A 21357-nucleotide genomic window follows, 5' to 3' on the forward strand; every position below is an offset into this window, starting at 1 on the left:
AAAGTAATCCTTCTGGTATTGGATTTGCTACTATCTCCAGGAGAGGTCTCTGTGTCTGCTACTCCACTCGGGGTAATGAATCATCTACCATAGAATTTATAAACCGGTTTATGTCCTCTGAACCTGTTGGTAAAGTGAGAACAGACACACTTGTGTCCATCAGTGATCCATCTGCAATCATGAGTCAGTTAATTCAATTAACAATTCCCCTTCACATGCATGTCAACCACTGGCCAATGCTGCTATGATGATCATGGTAGTTATCAATCTAAATGCAGAATGACTTTGAACAAATTCCTCTGAATTCCTTCTACTTCAGACCATGGGGGCTTAAATGTTTCAGACCTACCATAATCAAGCTTTAGGCCTCATTGCCTGACTCATCGTAACCAGTCAACTACGTCGTTATGTGTTTAATGCTCTGTTAGTTTTCAAGAACAGTAGCTGTTTCGGTATTACTAATCTATAATGAATCTAACTAAAGCCTGGTACACACATAAAGATAATCTGGCTGATTTTGGCCCGATTTCCCCCCTTCCATCGAAGCACAGCAAACACCCGATTATCGGATGGCTCTAAAGATTATCCTACAAGATTATCCTGTGATGTGAGGTATGTTAAGTGTTATGTCGATTTCTCCCGACAATCTGCTCGCAAAATGGTCGACGATCGTAAATATTAAACGTGTTAAATATTTCCGATCAAAAGTCTTCTTGTCTGTGGTCAAAACTGACAACTCTTCGCCACTTTATTTGCCCTGTCGCACATGGCTGCCTTGTACAGGTCAGTCAGGGTACTACTACGCATTACTACTGATTACGCAAGATTTCTGGCTTGGGGGGGGGGGGGGGGGGGTTCTGGCCTTTCGCAGGACAGATCTTTATGTATGTGGTGTGCTGTATTGGGAATATCGGAGCACACCACACACAATACGATCAAAACTGTTCAATCCATGATTTTTTATCTTCATGTGTTGGGTCTCTCTCAGATAAAAAATCTGTTAAGATTTAGAACATCTTTATGTATGTACCAGGCTTTATATGTCTATAAACCTCTTATACATATATTTTTAAAACTCTTTATAGATCATTTATGAAGAGTGAACCCCAACGTGTTACATTGCATTTGGCAAAAGTGAGTTGTCAGATGAAACATTAGAATGGCATTTTGAGTAGGTATACTATGTTATGTATAGTGTAAGTGTGCAATGTGCATGAAGTGAATTAAAGAAAAGTTTCTCATTCCCTATACTGTAATACACTTTGTCTGTCCAAGCCATTTGTGTCATGGTGCCTGAGATCCCATATTTCAGTAGGCAGAGTAGGAAATCTGGCACAGGTAAAAGGCTGAATATTTTATAACAAGCACACCTGTTCACAGACGGGTTGAATAACTAACTGATTAAATCCTCCAGATGTATGTTCCTGTAGTTGTGTCTAATCTCTCAAATGAATAAAAATCTTAGTCTCTCATCTTTGAACGATGCAGCTGGATGGAGTTCCTTTGATCATGTATCTATGGTGTGTTGACCCTATTTGGCTTGGAAAGAAAATATAGGAATATGATTTACGCAACATCTGCGCAGCGCAGATATGTGTGCGTTTGTGTGTCCATTGTGTAGTGGCACAATGATCTGCTGTCCTATATTTTTTCATGCTTAAATTTAAACATCTATGTCTCTCATACATACACACAGCCTGCCAGCGTTGTGCTGTATGTCAATGGATTAGGCTCAGTGTTTCTGTGACAGTTTTCTTTAGATGTTTAATTGAGATGGAAAAGACAAGCTTCTCTCTCCTTCATAATCAGTTGAAGACTGTAGCTCTGGGTCGTTCCCCCAAGAGGACAGCCATCAACCTCTAATTGTGGTCAAAGAGAGATGGGTGTGCCACGCACAGCTTTGATGTCTGATGCCTCAGAGACTTACCATGTTGGACATCAAATTAGTTGGAAGACACTGGAATTCCCCTTATCCATATGGAGAGAAATGTGGTTATGCATTTGTTCCTTTTTTTTCATCTTATGCTATGTCTCCAATGTAAGTGAAGCTCAGTTACTGTAAATTGTATAATTATAATACAGTATATTTTTCAATTGATATAAAACATACAAGTCAATACTTTTTATTTATATAAAATATGATGAGCATCTTTTGGAGTTCATTCAGACCCACATACAGTAGCTTCCTGCGGAGATCTTACCTACAATACGCAAGATACACATAACTTAAAAAAACAACAACCAGCATCCGCATCCACACAAACACACATCAAGATGTCTGTATATAGTGCCATCTGAGGGGCGACTTGCTACTCACCCACTGAGCACCCCTGAACGCTCTCAATGAACTGCTGCCTTTCGTTTTATGAATTATATATTGCATTTACATCCTTCCTTTACTTATAAGGCATCAATACTATATCTCCCCTTACAACATCAAATTGCCTAGTTTTGCTCTTTTCTTCAGCTAATGTTCTTTCAATACTCAAAGAAAAACATATTAAAGACTTCCATTTATCAAGAGTTGCTGTTGAAGGATCTTTCCACCGTTTTAAGATCAATTTCTTGAGCATTAAAGAGAAAAATAGAACATCCCACTGGGTATCTCAGACTGTCGGTGCCTTGGAATAGGCACTTCAGTTTGTAAGCCCTCGACAAATGAAAATGCCATGGATATGAACAGATTTATGTCTTGTATTTTCAGATATTTTTTAGAATCCATGAAGCTTTTCCATCGTATAATTGGTTTCTTAATGTCTCCAAATAACACTACATAAAAACAGTGCCAGAGAAACCAGTTGCTCCCTCTGAACAACTCCTTAACAAAACACTAAATTACTGCTTATTAACAATAGCAAAACAAGAACATTTACTATCATCACTCAGGCTTGCTGTAAAACGATTTTATTTTTCTTGTGCCAAGCTACTCTGAGGTGATTCAGGCTTGCCACCGGTTACTACTACTACTACTACTACTTAATACTATTCAACCTGTATTGTTTAACCAGTTGTTTATTGTGAATGGCTGTGTGTGCGGGCTGGGGCTGTGTGCGGGACTGGGGCTGAATCTTAGTAGAGTGTGTGGTCAGAATGAGCCAGGTCAGGTGAAATGTCAGCAGTGGTGTCAGCGTTATGAGTCAGAGCCTGAAGGCCCAGTTGGTTCAATAATACCGCGGGACCTGGCCTCTGCATTCTGGACAGGCACTGGTCCAGGCTGTCAGCAGCTTCACCGACCAGGGCTTCTAAACCAAGACTGACTGGAAAAATGGACTGCTCTGCCTTTCGCCCTAAGTCAGTGGGACTGTCAGCAGCACAGCTAAAAATGTTCAGTGCCCCTCTTGCTTCTCTACAGTCTAGCCTGTATGTATTTAAATAAACTGTCAGTGAGTTCATTACATGCCGGCCTCCTCCCTAATCCAAGCCCATCACTGCCCTGGTGAAAGACTAGCCCTGCATGCAGACTGCTGAGGGATCTGTCTCAGGTTCCAGCCAGTGAATTACCCAATGCCTGAGACGAGATGGGGAGATTTTTGAAAGTGAGTCACACTGACTGCCAGTCTCTTCCTAGTAGGTACTTGTGTTCTGTGAACACGCACAACAACCCTGACCCACACATCCCCAGCTAGACCTTAACCTATCAGTTCATGTCTGGCTCAGCCCTGCTGTTTCCCAGCCGAGGAATGGACAAAAATAACAGAACTGATGTTTGATGTGGTCCGTAACTACATATACAACCGGGCAAATTAATGTATCTCTACTCAGGTGTAATGTACACAGGTTCCTTTCTGCACATAATGGGAATGCATTTTATTGAATGAATTTAATTTGATTAAAGGTCAGCTGATTTGTTTAGCCTCAACCGCACACAGTAATCACTCAGTATTGCTAAAAATGCATTATCTGATTATTACTACCACTTTCACACTGTCAGTCATGGATATATAGAAGGATAAATGTGTGAAGTACTGGGAAAGATCCCACGCAGTAATGGAGTGGTATGCCTCCACATTTCCATGTTCTAGTGATAAAACGGATTGTGGCCGTAATTGTGATACCTAATTGGACTGTTAGGATTGACAGTGATTACAACAAGTGTTGTATAGATAAAGGCGGTTGCAGTGGGCCCACATGTTGATTTAATCTGAAGGTTTCCCATACTGTGACTGTGACACACAGGAGGCACCGTCGGGAAAGCCAGGACCCAATGCTCAACTCGTCTTTTTTCAGTGCCAAAGTGGATTTCTCAAATGCCTCCTCCATCTCCATGCCATTAATCACACTCATGAATACAGAAATGGCTGCATGATGGGCTTTCTCAACAGGCGTTCTCTCTCGGAGCAGTAGGAATGACTATAGCCTGCATGCATTTCTTTTACAGAACGACAACAGTTGCCCTAAGCATATCAACATGCAGCAGCAGGGGAAACACTGCGGTCTTCTTCTCTCAAGAAATTGAGTTGACAAAGTTCTCTTCCTATTGGTATTTACCTCATTTATGACTGATATACACGTACAGTACATGTGTAATTGGCTTTTTCTGTACCGGCTGGATTCTCCCAGCTATTCCTCTGTTTGTCTTGATTGTTTTTATTCCTCAATTGATTTGTATTTTGCCATCGTTTGACCATGTTCTTAGTCCCACCATTACCATTTGTACACTATTATCAGACATGTAGTCAAACTCAGGATTAACCGAAATATGCCACTCATACTTTCCCAGGGAGCAGACGGATATGTGACTTGGCATGGTTCTTCATCTGAAGGTGTTCTGCTATTTCCATTTCTCAAGATACTGTATGTAGTGACAGTTTAATTCAGATCATAGAGGAAGATGTTTTAAACATGGGAGATTGGATGATAAAGCAGGCATTTGCATAACAAAATACCGTCATGATAAATATTTGCACTAAGTGTGCTCAAGCTTTGAGAGTAATTTGTCATGAACACACACGCATGTCGTACTGTGTTTCATTTCAACACTCAGCATCAACACTTCTTGTTTCTTATTTTGTCTCTATGAGCATAATAGATTTGTTGGTTGATCTTCAATGATGCTGGATTTATAGTTAAAAGGTAGCTTAGAAGGTAAAAGTCCATTATTTTGGTTTATTGCAAAAAGGTGTTTATTCATTGTCCCTGTAATCTAGTGTCTTCACAGATGGTGTAGAGATGAGTAAGGGTTGTTTAAGGATTTATTTATTGAGATTTATTTCATTATTATTGAGCTTTCTTCAGCAAGTTCAACCTTCTTTCACCTATCTGCCTATATGCACCATATGACCATCTTTTACCCCCATGAGTCCATCCTACCGACTTCCTGACTTTATTTTAACTAACCAGAAAATATTGGTCAAAATTATGTTATTTTTAATAAATGTTGAAAGTTTCTTTTGGAGCGTATTTTTCAGGTTCTTATAATTTTGTATTTACACTTGTCAGCTAGAGAAGATTGCACTCAGTCGCATAGTCAAGGTACGTTCAGTAGGATGTAATGACGCCAGCATTAATGTTTGACAATCTCATTTCAGACAAGTCTTTTCTATGAGAAGATTAGAAATACCAGTGATTCTCATGAGAACATTTGCAATACATATTTTATGACACAAGTCATCTTTACTGTGTTATACAAAAGAATATGTCCTACATTTGAAATTGATGCCATCTAGATATTTCAGAACCTGTCAAGAGGTATCCAATTAAAATATAACCTTAAGCTATGGACAATCAGTTTCAATGCTTGGTTATGTTAATAATCTGGTTTAAACATACTGTTATGGTCTTGGATCTTGTTGAAGATGATTTGATAGGATAGATGTTGATAGATTAAGTGATACATATTGTGAAAGAGCATCATCATCATGTTTAGTTCATACACCGTTGATGAAAGATGTTGTCAGTCATTTAATTTTTCATCTTTTTCATCAATCTTAATAAATGTCTCTGTGTACAACATGTTCTACCTAACTTGGAACAAAGATTCTTTTAGATATCGATAACCCTCAGGAATCAATATCAGTGTGTCGATTCCTCTTTTGATTTCATCAACCTGAAGTAATTGTGATGAAACAGCTAATTGTGACAAATGTATTTGTTGTAAGTCGCTTGGATAATGAGCACCAGCTAGGACAAATCATCTCAAATCTAAATCTCTGTATTAGGTCTGAATATAACTAAATACAATTCAGATTATTCTGATGCAAAATTTGGGAATATAGGTACATAAATCACTGTCCCAATGCATAGAGAGTTTGTGAATTACTTTTAGAGTCTTACTTAACTTTTCAAGCTTTTCAGATCAGTGCATCTTCTCATACTGTAAATACAACTGTATAAAAGACTATGTTTGGAGCAGTGATGTTCAGTCAGGTACCTACCTATACCCTATATCTGCCATCAGTGAGCCATCACAAAACAAAGCCCTCTTGAGTGCCTCCATGGCTGTCGTTCGATCTATCTTTAGACGCATGTCTGTCATTCCAGTCATGTTGACAACAACTGACTATGAATGGTCTTTATTGTCATTGATATAGTACAGGTACCAAACAACGACATTTGGGAGGGGGGGCTCCCCTGGTGCTAGGAAAAAAAAAAAGAAGGGAAAAGAGCTGGTTTACATAAATAAAGGCTATGTACACTATCCACTATACTATACTATACAAATAAAACACTGTGCTGTACTCTATGCTATGCTATACCTATTCTAACATTTCCTATTCTCTGAACCTTATGTACCCTAGGGTTGTCATATTGCACATAGTGTTATTGCACATTCATTTAAAGTGTCGCAGTTTGCAGGTTTGAAATGTACACAGTTGTGTTTCAGTATTGCACACAACTGCAGTATTGCACTTGATTTACCAAACAAACCTTCAGACTTTGGCCTTGGGAATAATGTGGAAATAATGTGTGTCTTATGCAATATGTGGAAAGGCCAAGGTATTATCGACAGTTTGATGGCATAGAACAATTTTGCTGTGCTTATCCAAGATAAACTAAACTCCATAACATCTGAGCTGCCATCAATTTGTCTAGATTGTCCAGGGCCTAGAACCTAGGTCTTTGCTGTGTTCAGGGCCTGAATGGCCCTGGGGTAGAAGCTGAGCTTCAGTCTGTTTGTCCTTGCGAACATGGTCCTGAACCGCTTGTTCGAGGGCAGCCGAGCAAAGTGTTCGTACCCAGGGTGGGATGGGTCTCTGGAGATCTTGGAGGCCTTCCTGAGGCAGCGTGTGTTGTACAGCTCTTCCAGAGAGGGGAGGGGGGCGCCGGTGATCTTCTGGGCCGATCTCACGACTCTCTGTAGCGCATTCCTCTCTGCGGCTGTGCAGCTGGAGAACCAGATGCAGATGCAGTAGGTGAGGATGCTCTCCACTGCGCAGAGGTAGAAGGTCACCAGCATCTCCTGTCCGATGTGGTCTTTCCTGAGAACTCTCAGGAAGAAGAGCCACTGTTGTGTCTTCTTTTTTTTTTTTATAAATTTGTTTTTCAGATTTTATCCCTTTTTCACCCAATTTGGTATCCAATTGAACCCAACCTAGCATCCAATTATCCCCTGCCTATTGCGTAGGATCCGCCGCACGACCCCGTGGCCGGCAGCCCCAGAGGAGATCGCCAGGCAGACTAGCTGACTGGCTCCTCGAGCCCAGCACCGTTATTCCGGCACCCCGGGGGCGCTGTTGCGCGACGGATCCTTGTCCGGAAATAGTCCTATACCGCCCTCTGGAGCGGCCGCTCAATATGCCGCTCCCTGTGTGCCTCGGCCATATCCGGGTCTGGCGAGACCGGGATTCGATCCCAGTCCCCGGTGGGCAGCTTGCACTAGTGGCTAGTGCTTAGACCGCTACGCCACCGCGGGGCACTCGCTGTTGTGCCTTCTTGATGATGGCTGCTGTGTTGATCTTCCAGGACAGGTCATCCTGTATGTGCACCCCCAGGAATCGGAGGGTTGAGACTCTCTCCACGCTCCCTCCATCGACGAGCAGGGGCTGGACCTCAGATTTTTTCCTCCTGAAGTCCACGATGATTTCCTGGGTCTTTGACTGGTTCAGCAGCAGGTTGTTAACCTTGCACAGCTTGCTCAGCTGCTCTACCTCATCCCTGAACGCCGCCTCGTCCCCCCCCGAGATGCAGCCCACCACGGTGGTGTCGTCTGCAAACTTTACGATGGAGTTGCTGGGGTGGACGGGGGTGAAGTCGTAGGTGTAGAGGTTGTAGAGGATGGGGCTTAGCACGCAGCCCTGGGGGGACCCAGTGCTGAGTCTGAGGGCTGTGGAGGTGTGGGAGCCCACCCGCACCCTCTGGGGGCGGTCAGACAGGAAGTCCTTGATCCATGCACATATAGAGTGTGATAGTCCCAGGTCTAGTAGTTTGGTCACTAGCCTGTCTGGAAGGATGGTGTTGAAGGCAGAGCTGAAGTCCACAAAGAGCAGTCTTGCGTAGCTGTTTCCCCTCTCCAGGTGGGATAGAGTGGAGTGGAGAGTCGTCGCGATGGCGTCCTCTGTGGACCTGTGGGCTCTGTAGGCGAACTGGTATGGATCCAGGTTGGGCGGGAGGCGTGTGACTATGTGGGCCCGGACTAGTTTCTCGAAGCACTTCATGATGATTGGTGTGAGTGCCACCGGGCGGTAGTTGTTTAGGCAGCTCACCGTGCTTTTCTTCGGGACTGGGATGATAGTTGAGATTTTCAGGCAGGGTGGGATGGTGGCCTGGGACAGGGACTGGTTGAAGATGTTGGTGAAAACCCCGGCCAGCTGGTCGGCGCAGTCCCTCAGCACCCGTCCCAGGACGCCATCCGGCCCTGAGGCTTTCCTGGGGTCCACTGCCTTCAGCACGCGTCTCACTTCATGCTCTGTGAGGGTGAGGCTGCTGAGAGCTGGAGAGAGTGGTGTTTGTGTTGTGGTTACCTCCAGGGTAGTGGTGGTCTAGTGAGGGTAGTGGTGGTCTAGACTCTAGTGGATAGTGAGTTGGACTTGGGATCGGAAGGTTGTGAGTTCAAATCCCGCCTGAAGCCACACCACTACTAGTGTGCCCTTGGGTAAGGCACTTAGCCCTCAGTTACTCCAGGGGGAATGTCCCTGTAATTCGTAATTGTAAGTCACTTTGGATAAAAGCGTCTGCTAAATGGCAAAATTAATTAATTAAATTAACCTCCGTTCGCCCCTCGTCGAACCGGGCGTAGAAGGAGTTCAGTTTTTCCGTCAGCAGGGGGTCGTCCTCCGCGGCTGTGAGCCTGTTGGCTCTGATGTTTGTCATGTGCTGAACCCCCTGCCACACCCGCCTGGAGTTGTTGCTCAGGAAGCATTCCTCAATCTTCTCTCTGTGGTCTGCCTTGGCCTCCCGGATGCCGCGCTTTAGGTTAGCCCTGGTGGTGCTGTACAGCAGTGTGCCCTTCCCTGAGAAGGCATTGTCCCTCTCCTTGAGCAGTTTTTGGACCTTCCCAGTCATCCATGGCTTCGTGTTGGGGTAGACCCGGACCCGTTTGTCCACGGTGGCTGAGTTGGTGCAGTTCACTATGTGGTTCAGAACCGACGACGTGAACTGTTCCAGGTCCTCATGCTCATATTCCTGCCATGAGGTGTCATTCAGGCAGATCTGCAGTGGAGCGGACTCTGCTGGCCAGGTTCTGACAGTCTTAGTGGTGATGGGAGCACTTTTCCTCATGGGAGTGTAGGCTGGGATCAGGAGGATTGACACATGGTCAGACATGCCTAGATGAGCTAGCGGTCTAGCCTTGTAAGCAAGCTTGATGTTGGTGTATACCTTATCCAGTGTTTTTTCTCCTCTTGTTGCACATTTAACATGCTGATAGAACTTCGGTAGTACTACCTTCAGGTCAGCATGATTGAAATCTCCCGCGATGATGTGTACGGCTTGAGGATCCGCGCTCAGTCCACTACTGATGACGTCATGTAGCCGCGCCAATGCTAAGCTACCAACCGCGCTAGGCGTTATGTAAACACATGTAATGTACACTGCGTTGAATTCCCTCGGGAGGTATGTGGGTCGGCATTTAACAGTCAAGTATTCCAGGTCTGGGGAGCAGTGGCTACTTACAGTTTTTGTGTTTAAGCACCAGCTGTCCTTCGTAGATATAATGAGGCCGCCTCCGCGCGTCTTCTCACTAAGCAGCGTCCTGTCCGCACGGTGTAAAGTCCTTCCTTCCAGCCCGACAGCCGAGTCCAAGATGGTGTCATTGAGCCAGGTCTGTGAGAATAATCACACAGCTGTCCCCCACGGTGTTGTTGGTGGCTACCTGCAGTCTCAGTTCGTCCATCTTGTTAGCCAGAGACCTGACGTTGGATAGGAATATACTCGGCAAAGCAGGCTTATCCGGGCTCCTCTTTAGCCTAGCTAGCAGGCCTCCCCTTCGTCCTCGGCGTTGCTTACGGTCTCGACGCTGACGTTTGCGCCTGAGTGTTGGGACCGCGTACCATTGTTCTCCCGGCGACCGAGCGATCCCGAGTGGAATCTTTTGTTGTTTCAAGAATTCCGTTGTTACAGTCCTCTCGTTTTGCGCACCAACTTCTAGTAGGCCTAAGTCTAGTCTGCTGTAGGTACTATTTACACAGCCGTTCCCTATGAGTATTAAAATAAAAATGTACATACAAATGTACTTAGCTCACTGACTGCCAAAGACGCCATTTGGCGTCTTATAAATTAGTAACGTTGACTGCCAAAGACGCCATTTGGCGTCTTTTTTTTCTTCTTTTTTTTCCGGGGATGGCCATATTGACGTCTTATACACCTGGTGTGTGAATTTCAGACTTGGGTGTAATGTATTTCTGCCCCAGATGGGGGCAGCAGTTCGATTTAGCTCAGATATAAAAGCTGAAGAAGAAGGCGTGTTGTGGGTTGATAAATGGAAAATGGCGAAACGGATAGCGAAAACGAGAGGAGACAAGCAGTATAAGCAGTTGACACTGGCACAGAGCTTGTCTGGCAGTGGATCTGCAAGGAGTGTGGTGCCGATCAGGTCAACTGCAAGCAGATCTGCAAGCAGACCTGGTGCAGGAGATGCGCCAAATGTTGCAGATGGTGAGAACCGGAGCAACGCGCAACGCTACACTCGTGGTAGCATTGCTGGACCATCGGAGCCACGTCGCCGCGACTCTTCAAACAGTTCAGAGTCGGAGGACCTAGAACTAGACCCCGACTCGTCGGACGAGTGGTTGCCATCCGGATCGGCTAGCAGCAGCGAATCCTCTCCAGATCAGCGGGGATCCACGATCCAAGACAAAAATTCGAGTGTGAAAAGCAAAGGTAAACATATAATATATAGAAATATCATTACACTACACTACACTATTACACTACACTATTACACTATTACACTATTATTATTACTATTACTATTACTATTACTATTACACTACATCATTACAAAGCAATAAAACATGCCTTTTGTATATATATTTTGTATAAAATGGTATATATTTCAATATTTTACAGTCCCTGAATCGAGCAGAGGACGTGCCTCAACCAGAGGGTGTGCTGCAAGGAGACGGCTGTCTTCAGAGAAAGATGCTGGTTGGGGTCAGGGTGAGTGGCAACCCACAAAGGTTCCATTCACGGCAACCCCTGGACCCCAGAATGCTGCTGCAGAGCTGGAATCTGACCTGCCGGTTGATTTCCTGGAGCTGCTTATTACTGATGAGCTGCTGCAGCACATTGCAGATCAACACTCTGCCACACTCCAGAGGGAGGTTATGGAAACCGGTGACAGTCCCAGAACTGAAACAATTCTTTGGACTCACTTTCATCACCGGTTATATAAAAAAGCCAAATCTAGAAATGTATTGGAGTGTGGATCAACAGGACGCCACTCCATACTTCAATAAAACCATGCCCAGGAACAGGTTCCAGCTCATCTGGAAGTTCCTCCACTACAACAATAATGCATCACAGGACGCCACAGATAAAATGTATAAAGTGCGTCCTGTTTTAGATCATGTTGTAGCCAAATTCAAAGAGCTGTATCAGCCCTTTGAAAATATATGCATTGATGAAGGAATGATGCAGTGGCGTGGCCGCCTATCATTCAAAGTGTATAACCCTCAGAAGCCGGTGAAGTATGGAATTAATTCCTACATACTGTGTGACTCTAATACTGGGTATTGTTTTAACATGAAGCCTTATGTTGGCCAGCATAACACACTCCCAGACACAGTGTTCTCCCTCCTTGACCGTCTCACAGGACACGGATACACACTGTACATGGACAACTTCTACAACTCTGTTCAACTGTGTGAGCAGTTGATCAAAGCCAACACCAACGTCTGCGGAACACTGCGAAAAAACAGGGGGGAACCGCAGATCATAAGGGAGCCGACAAAGACCGACTTGGGTGTGGAGGGGAGGCTGGTGCGGCACAATGGCAGGGTGCTGGTTATGGCATGGCAGGACAAGCGTCTGGTGAGGATGGTGACAACCTGCCACCATGACAGCATGCAGAGGGTGGAGGTGTGGCAGAAGGGGAAGAAGGAGAAGGTGGGTCAGCTCAAACCGGAGTGTGTTGTGGCATACAATGCCTGCATGAATGGGGTGGACAAACTTGACCAGAACATTGCATACTACCCATTCATTAGGAAAACACTCAACTGGTCAAAAAAGTTTGTGGCGTACTTGTTTCAGCTTTGTGTGTTCAATGCCTATGTGCTGTACAAGGCCAGGAACCCGGGGAAGTGCAAAACAGACTTGGAGTTCATGAGGAGGGTGGCGAGGTCGTGGACTGAAAAAACCTATGTGGAGGAGGAGGAGGAGGAGGAGGAGGAGGGGGAGGAAGAGGAGGAGAGAGGAGGAGGGGGAGGAGGGGGAGAGAGGAGGAGGGGGAGAGAGGAGGAGGGGGGGGGAGGAGGAGGAGGAGGAAGAGGAGGTCCGACAAACCAGGGCAGCAAGACAGAGAGACCCAGACAGCAGGCTGGATGGCCGGATGGCCAGGCATGAGTTGGAACGCTTAAGGCCCACCAGCAATAACACACAGCCAGCAAGAAAATGTAGGGTCTGCATTCGAAGGGGTAAAAGGAGCGAGACCAGAATGTGGTGCAGGTCCTGCCATGTACCCCTGCACTCAGGAGAGTGCTTCAAAGCCTACCACACAGAAAAAAAATATGATTGAGTGATGATGATTCTAAATGTTCTAAATCTGTGAATAAATGTAGTTATTTTGTCATCAAAAGCCTTTTTTCCTGTGTTGTTTTTATTGTTTCATAGAAGTAAACAACTTTTCAGATGTTTGAGGTGTCACTAAAACTAAAATATGTGGACGTCAGTCACCGTTTTGCTTGAATTTGCTTCTCTGCAGAAAAAGCTAGTTTTCTCTGTTTATTGGTCAAAATCAGGTGTTTTTGCTGAAACCACCCTATGTTCTACGGCCGATTTCTAAACACTCAAAGAGGCTAGAAACAAACTTTCTGATGAAAGAAGAGAGTCTAAAGTCTTGGTAGATATGTTCAATGTTTATGTAGTCCGAAAAGTCAATATTTGGTGGGTCTTCAAAGTTCAGCGAAAATGCCCCAAAAGTCTGGCAGTATGGAGCTCTCCGCTCTGAACATGGCTGGCAGTCAAAGAGTTAGAAACACTTAAAAGCACCGATTTTGAGAGCTCCCCCAGCCTCGCGTCCGAGCGCGCCGCCATCTTGGAACAGAATTAGACATGACTAGACATGATGTGTACCTGTAAGACACTCTTGCCTCTACACTGCTGCTGGGGAAGGTGCCAGGGACCTGGGGGGTAGTGCAGTGTGTGCTTGGCAAAGGGCCATGGGGGAGGTTTTGGGAGCAGTGGCCGAACGGCAGTGGCCCTTCCTCCCTTCCCAGGCCAGTGGGTGCCATTGCTGAGTAAAGGGCCCCAGCACCCTGAACTATGACATCAGTGCTAATGACCCCCAGTGTTGCTGTAGTGAGCTGTAAATGAGGAGCGAGAGGTAATGATCAGTACAGGCCGCAGGGCCTTTCTAGGCTCTCTCCTCAGCCACCAGCTGCTACCTGTAGTCCTTTGCCATGCTCCAGTTAGCAAGTTGACGCTGAAGAGAGTCACTCCCTCGCGCCTCATTCTCAGGGGCTTCCAGGCCCGCTGCCCATGTATATCAAATGTCGAGAGCAGTCTTTTCATTCCTCTGCTAGTCTTTTTATTACATACTCCCCAATAAATATCAAAGCCAGACATGGTAGTATGTATGCTGATTATGCGCTGCTTGTCATTCCACGCGGGGGTGTAGATGGTGTTTGGGTATTCTTTTAAGGATGGCCTATAGGTTTAGATGTTATATCACAAAGAAGGATGTATGTGTGCATTTCATATTTGCTTCCTAAACCATGCGCTGGTATAGGTCTCATGTGCATTCTTGATGCATGCATGAAAGTGGTTATAGTTGTGTGACTTTCGAAAATTCTTAGAAGTCTTAGAAATGTCTATCCAACGAGATTCATACTGTAACTTCCAATTGCTTTGCAAGGAATTCTCCCACAATGCTTTAGTGAGGCATTTTAACTTTAGCTTACAGCCATGAACTTTAAGTGACTTCACAGTGGAATGATCTAATCTGATGTTCTAGTCAGGCTCAGCTGCAGCATGAGAGCCTCCGAAAATGAAATGTTAAAATGTCATTGAATAGCCATTCCCCTGTATATGGTAGGATCAAGAAGAAAACAGAAACTACATTATATCAGCCAGAAAGCCAATTTTCGCTTAAGGCTTTTTTAAAATCTTCCCCTGGGAATATAGTACATAGTCATTGAAACAGCATTGCCTTGCAGAGGACTGCATTTCTGAAGTCTAGTTATACAATGTCAATATGGCTCTTAATGATGACTATACATTTTGTTAAGAATTATTTCACTTTTTTTATTTTATTATTTTGTTCATGCTTACAATGGCACATTTATTAGTTTGTTGCAAGAATGTGAAATGCCCGGACAATTTCATCCTTGTGACATTGCTTGAAATAGTACTATATTCCAACATATCTCTCTCGCTCTCTTTCCTTTTCTCCTCCACTTTGACTCCCTTGAGGATGCAGACCATGACATTGTACTGTGCTGACATTATTGTAGACTCGGAAATGTCTTTCTGTTGAACCTGTCCTCATTCATACAAGGACACATAATATTATATCAGCATCTATCAGCATCAGTTATTTAAAAACACAGGACATCTCCTTTATTTGGCCCAATGTTAGGAGAATATCGTGTCATTCCATGCTGACTGATGTCCTGTCTTTAGACAGAATACCGTATGTGCTGTTTCAAAACCAGGTTCTCATGAGATATTGTTAAAAGAAGGATTCATGGATAGTGAGGAAAATACAGATGTCAATTTTCTGATAGATGTTGATATTTCTACATACACACACACACACACACACACACACACACACACACACACACACACACACACACACACACACACACACATACTGTCTGGGTTTCTCACACTGTCAAAGGCATGATCAATCATGATTCCTCCTCTGTGACCTCAGTTACTTTATTGAGAACAGTGTGATATTTCATGTTAACTGTTTGTCAGGGGGCACATTTTAATTTAAAATTAAACATTAAAATGATGACAAAAAGCACCCTGGGAATGAGGATGCTACTCTAGGAGGGGTGGGTCATACTGGTGTCTAGTTATTGATGTTTTTTTTTCTTTCTGTACTATCCCAAAGACAGAGCGCTCTCCTGATACAGATCGATGTTGGCTATAACTCTGATATAACCCTTTGGCCATGGGTTGAATTTTATTAAAGAGGTGGAATGAGTGGGCAGATTCAATCAATGTTAAGGACCAAAGCATTGGATGAATTTCAGAACGTTTCAAGCATGCCTAATGCCTAACCTTGTACATTAGGGGTGTGGAATTCCCTCACTTATAAATCAGCTGGACAGTTGTAGAAACCCCATGAGCTTTGGTGTAATGACAAATACTTCCACATTGATACCAGACATTTACTGATGTCTGATTAGTTTTGTTCTTTAAGATGGAGTGTTTTGACATAAGTATGGCCTTGGGACCAAACAGATGGCAGAGCACAGGTGGGGCCATGGGACAAAGCAGATGGCAGAGCACATATGATATGGGTCTTTTTGGCCAGGTACATTGATGAATACTTCTGAGAGTTGGCCTACCTTTTCTGGCAAATGGAACTCGGGCACAGTGGACTATTCCCAAAGCTGCCTCTTCGCCAGGAGTTCTGGCGACAAGGCAGGGCAACCTTTTACTGCGTGCTGTTCATAATGTTTTTATATGTATTGAAATAACCCCCGGTCAGTGCAGGTTGTGAGTGTGAAATACTGTACGTTTTGTGACAATTATGAAACACATGACAACTGCATAAAGAGATACCTCGGTTTAGAGTTAGGATTTCTGTCCTCATCGCATTGTTTTAAAACACTTGCACAAGGGTCCTCGTGTAGATTATAGGTGGTAATTAGCAAAACCAACAGACATGGCAGTCAGTCGCTCCAGCCTTAGTCAGTGTACAATTAGCAGCAGTCCATAGGCAAATTCAGATATGTGCCTGTAAGGACATCCAGTACTATCAGATATTGAATATGCAAAGTAAAGACAAGGAAGCCTTAGTGAAGCTGTGTATGGAATATAAATGTCTTCTCCTATTAGGGCCATGGAAGAGCTTCATCAGCAGAGATAATAGGAGAGGTGATCTGACTGACACTTGGATTGCTTGCTTGATTACAGACACTGGAGTGACAGGAGGTAATTGTGACTCATAAAGGAGGATTGTAATGGTGTAGCTGTTGATAAAACACTGAATGCATGCATAAGCCCCCCCTCATTACCTCAGCCTCTGCACATCCCCACCCTCCGTTTTACTGCTGCTTGCATGAGAAGATGATGTCTGGGGGGGGGTAGAACAAGCACTGGAACCGTTCTTAGCCATGACAGCTCTGATAATGGAGAGGACGAGAATTGGCTGGTGTGGGGAAGTTGCATTGGGACACACACGTCTCGTTATTTCACCCTCACAGCACTCTTAATACTGAACGACTCGCCAGAGGCCAGCTTTGATTCAGGATATTAGCTGGAAATAATGTCCCCCTCAGCCACTAGAATGCACGGTATGCTCAGGATCACAGACAGCTCCAGGTGACAATCACCCTCCGTACAGCATGGGCCAAAAGCAAACACAGGCCTCATCCACACAGGACTGTTGAGGGCAGAGCCCAGGAATAGAGAGCTGAAGTATGCATTATGAGTGGAATCCTAGATCTGCTGTTATAACTTGAATCGTTGCGTATTTATTTTCCATCGTCATCAAAGCAAGGTGTCCAGTATATGAATGTCGGAGTTATGCATGCAAATCTCCAGATAGGATTCCAGCTTACGAGAACACCAGAGCACTGCTAAATGTATGTATTTATATGTATATGATGCATGTGTGTGTATCTATTGCATATTCTAAGTTTGAAGTACAATCCATAATGTTACTAGGAAGACAAATCGGAAAATGCTAATATGGTACCTAGCAACAATATTCTGTTGGTTTTTCCTACTTCCTACAGTAAGGTCTGATTTATCTGTACCATTCTCTTTCCTTTATGATAATGGATAATGTTCTTCTATTGTGAACCACCATCAGACAGATCATCTGTGAGTCCACTATTCTGTTTTAACCTTGGCTATAAAGGACACCACACCTTGGCTGAGTGGTGAGGTCCCTTGAAAGCCCCTTCCGGGATGTTGATGTACGACAGAGTCATTTTAAGTGATGTTTTGCTCTGTTGAGACTGAAAGAACACAAGGCGGGGTCGTATGTCTGCGCAGAGGAGCTCTTTGTGTGTGACACATCTGATGGAGAGCAGCACTCAGAGCTGTGGCCAATGGGACCTCCTACTAGCCCTGGTCCCATTAAGTGTTAACCTTTAATAACATTTTACATGGAGTTGCTCTATACCTGTGTAATAACTCTTGCTCTATACCTTGTTGTTAATATAGTAATAGCATTGTATTTACATTTAGTTTATGTAGAACAATTATAATAATATCAGTTTCCACATTAATGTTTGGCAGAGACTTTGGGCTATATTTTGTTGATAGCAAAGCATCTACTATTGATAATCTGACTCCAATATAATTATCACTATGTGCAAAAAAAAAGTCTGTGCTTATTTAGTGCAAGAAAGGTCACATCGAATGAATCAAATGAGGCTTTAATAATACGGTATACTTATAATATCTATTACAAGGCAAATACGTATGTTACATTCTAATAGAGAGAGTAGAGAGAGAGATAGAGAGATGACCACTGGTCATCACAAAACAATGGTACTCACAACATGATGGGAACCTCACAACAGGTCACAGGAAAAGGAGTGAGAGCTTTTCCCTGACCTCTGCTTTTTATATCGTCCTAAAAACCACAGTATTTCAATTTGGAGCTGTTGATAAAGAGACCACCAACCTTCATTCATCTTATTACATCTAAATTGATGACATCACAGCTTTGGCACCTCAAGACATTCCACAGAGCTCACAGTTTATCTTTCAAGGATGGTAAACTTGAGAAGACTGGGGCAGAATTGAAATTGTTCCACTTACCGTAACCATAGCAATCTTATACTCTTATTAGAGTAATTAGGCCATTGTCAGATGAGACTGAATTGACTCCAATGTTTTAATAGTACTGTAGCCCAAACCAGAGCTCCATTTGGTGAAATAGTGGAATTTAAAAACGAGGGCATTTTAGAGACCAGGTTGGAGTAATCTGTGATTTGCTTTCCTGGTAAATATTCTTATGCTCCATAATGTGTGGCTAACTCAGGAAATTAGAGGTGTGAGTTCTCTATATTATATCAAGAATCACTGGCTGGCTCTATCATGTGATCAGATAATTTCTTCATTAGTTTTTAAGCTCAACAGCACAAAGGGATATTGCGAATGAGACACTGTGAAATGGAGAGCGATGAGGCCATCTCGCTGAGTCAGTGTTATCCATGGCCCTATGAATGGCTGTTTGGGAAAATGGAATGATGTAGATCATTAACTTGTGATTCAGTTCAGCATTTCTTTAATGTCATCAATTAAAATGTGATTTGCTGTAAAATGGTGTTTCAGTGATCATAGTCAGTCTGTTCCTTATACTGATTTTACAATGATAACTTATTGGTGATACAGAGCCCTGGAGTGGCCAAAGAGAGAGAAAAAAATAAAACGAGGCCATGATTTACTACATCAAGTGCACAAAATGCTTTTGATTCCAGCCTGCTTGAGACACATGCCTTTATTTAGTGGTAGATATGCATAGAACCTCTTTAAGCTAGACTTAAGTTTGGGGATGAGTTATCAAGACATGCGGACAACACTTGCTTTGCAAGTCATTATTGTTAGTAAAAGGCAATTGACTTGCTGGCTCTCCTCCCACTTATCTCTGGTAACGAATGAATCAAAACGAGGGAACGAATTAATCAGAGCGAGGGAATGGGTTGTTAAAAAAAGGCCACAATTGACTACATCAAGCGCATGCAATAGAACTGTGTGCGCTCAAGGTAGTAAATCGTGGTCTCATTTTCTTTTCTTTTTCTTTCTAAGGCCATTCCCGGGCTCCGTAGTTATACCACCTTTTGCATGATTTTACCTAACAGTTACTTGTACTACAATGTTAGAATTGTGTATGGAGGCATGAACACCATTGGAGTTATAAACAGTATTAATCAATTTTGGTTAAAACCAATCCAATGCAAATCCCAAAGCTATTATCAAATCCCATTTCCTCACAACGCCATTAACAGAAATTGTCCATGTCTGATCATTCTTTCAGTCACTGTAAATATGTTTTGGCTAAATCCTTATGCAGGGTATCCCAGGATATAGTGATTATAAACAGCAATGAAACACATGTCTTTGTCCTGAAGTGATAAATAGAGCCTGGCATGAATTTAATCTCTGAGCTGCTGGCAATCTTAATTTAATTTCTATGTCTGCTAGCCATGTACAGTATGGAGCTGGCTGAAGGTTGTGAGACCAAAGTGATTGCATAGTGATAGGAAATAGCTTTGACACACATTACTCTTTGTGTGCGTGAGCAGAGGATGTCTCGTTCAACCAGAGTTTTCCGATTACTTGTCTGAGATATTGCTTTTATGCTTTGCATGCCTGGCTTTGTGACTGGAAAATATGTAGAGTCTCTGATACACATACTGCGTGTAGACTATAAAGCCTGGTACACACATAAAGATTTTCTAAATCTTAACAGATTTTTTTTATCTGAGAGAGACCCCACACATGAAGATAAAAAATCATGGATTGAACAGTTTTGATCGTATTGTGTGTGGTGTGCACCGATATTCCCAATACAGCACACCACATACATAAAGATCTGTCCTTACGACAGTCTAGAGTCTCGTCACCCAAGCCAGAAATCTTGCGTGATCAGGGTAGTAGTACCCTGACTGACCTGTATGAGGCAGCCATGTGCGACAGGGCAAATAAAGTGGCGAAGAACGAAAAGAAGAAGACTCGTCAGTCAGCTCGCTTCTTGATTGGCTACATTCCATTCCACGTCACAATCGGACTCGCGACGCAAGTTGTCAGTTTCGCCTACACACAAGAGGACTTTTGATCTGCTCGGAGTCTGATCGGGGCTGACGATTGTAAATATTGAACACGTTTACGGCCCCGACCATTTTCCGAGCAGATTGTCGGGAGAAATTTACTCTTAGCACACCTCACACCACAGGATGAGGATAATCTTTAGAGCCATCTGATAATCGGGCGTTTGCTGTCCTTGGTCGGAAGGGGAAAAATCGGGCCCAAATCGGCCAGATTATCTTTATGTGTGTACCAGTCTTAACACGGTAGTGACGAGAGGAACTGAGAGATGTGGCATTTCTTTATCCATGCCTTCAGTCCAAAGCTAGGGTTAACTGATATGGAAGGATCCCATCAACTGTATTTGTATTTTTTATGTTTAGTTTTAAAACTGTTGGGAAATCAAAACATTTATCAAGCCGAGATGTTTATTTGTCCATGTTTTAATTCATTCAGTTTAACATCAATTTGTTTTATTAGGTTCCGTTTTAAAATGGTTTGCTATTTACTGCTACAACAACAACAACAACAAAAAAGAAGAATTCTCTTACAGCAGACATGGAACCATTTGGCAGTTATACAAATGTGAGGTCTTTAATTAAATGTTTTAATGGTCACATACAGAAATCGGTTCAAAGTGAGACCACAGTGTATTAAAAAGCTGTTACTTGAATTGATCCAATCATTTTAAGCAGCTGACCTCTCGCCTCCTCCATAAGAGCTGTGGATTTTGGCTCCATCTCATTTGGTTTAATGACATTGGCAGCACTTTATTATCATGTTATGAGCCGCACAGCATGACCAATATTACAGTACTTA

General features: G+C 43.5%; 1 protein-coding gene across 1 annotated transcript in view; it reads left to right on the forward strand.

Moving 5' to 3' along the window:
• LOC308163087 (glypican-6-like) overlaps window positions 1-21357 on the forward strand; it is a 78838-nt gene that overhangs the window by 1048 nt on the left and 56433 nt on the right. The window lies entirely within an intron of this gene.

Source organism: Nansenia antarctica (genome assembly GCF_963989245.1).
Source record: "Nansenia antarctica genome assembly, chromosome: 7".
NCBI classification, from domain to species: domain Eukaryota; kingdom Metazoa; phylum Chordata; class Actinopteri; order Argentiniformes; family Microstomatidae; genus Nansenia; species Nansenia antarctica.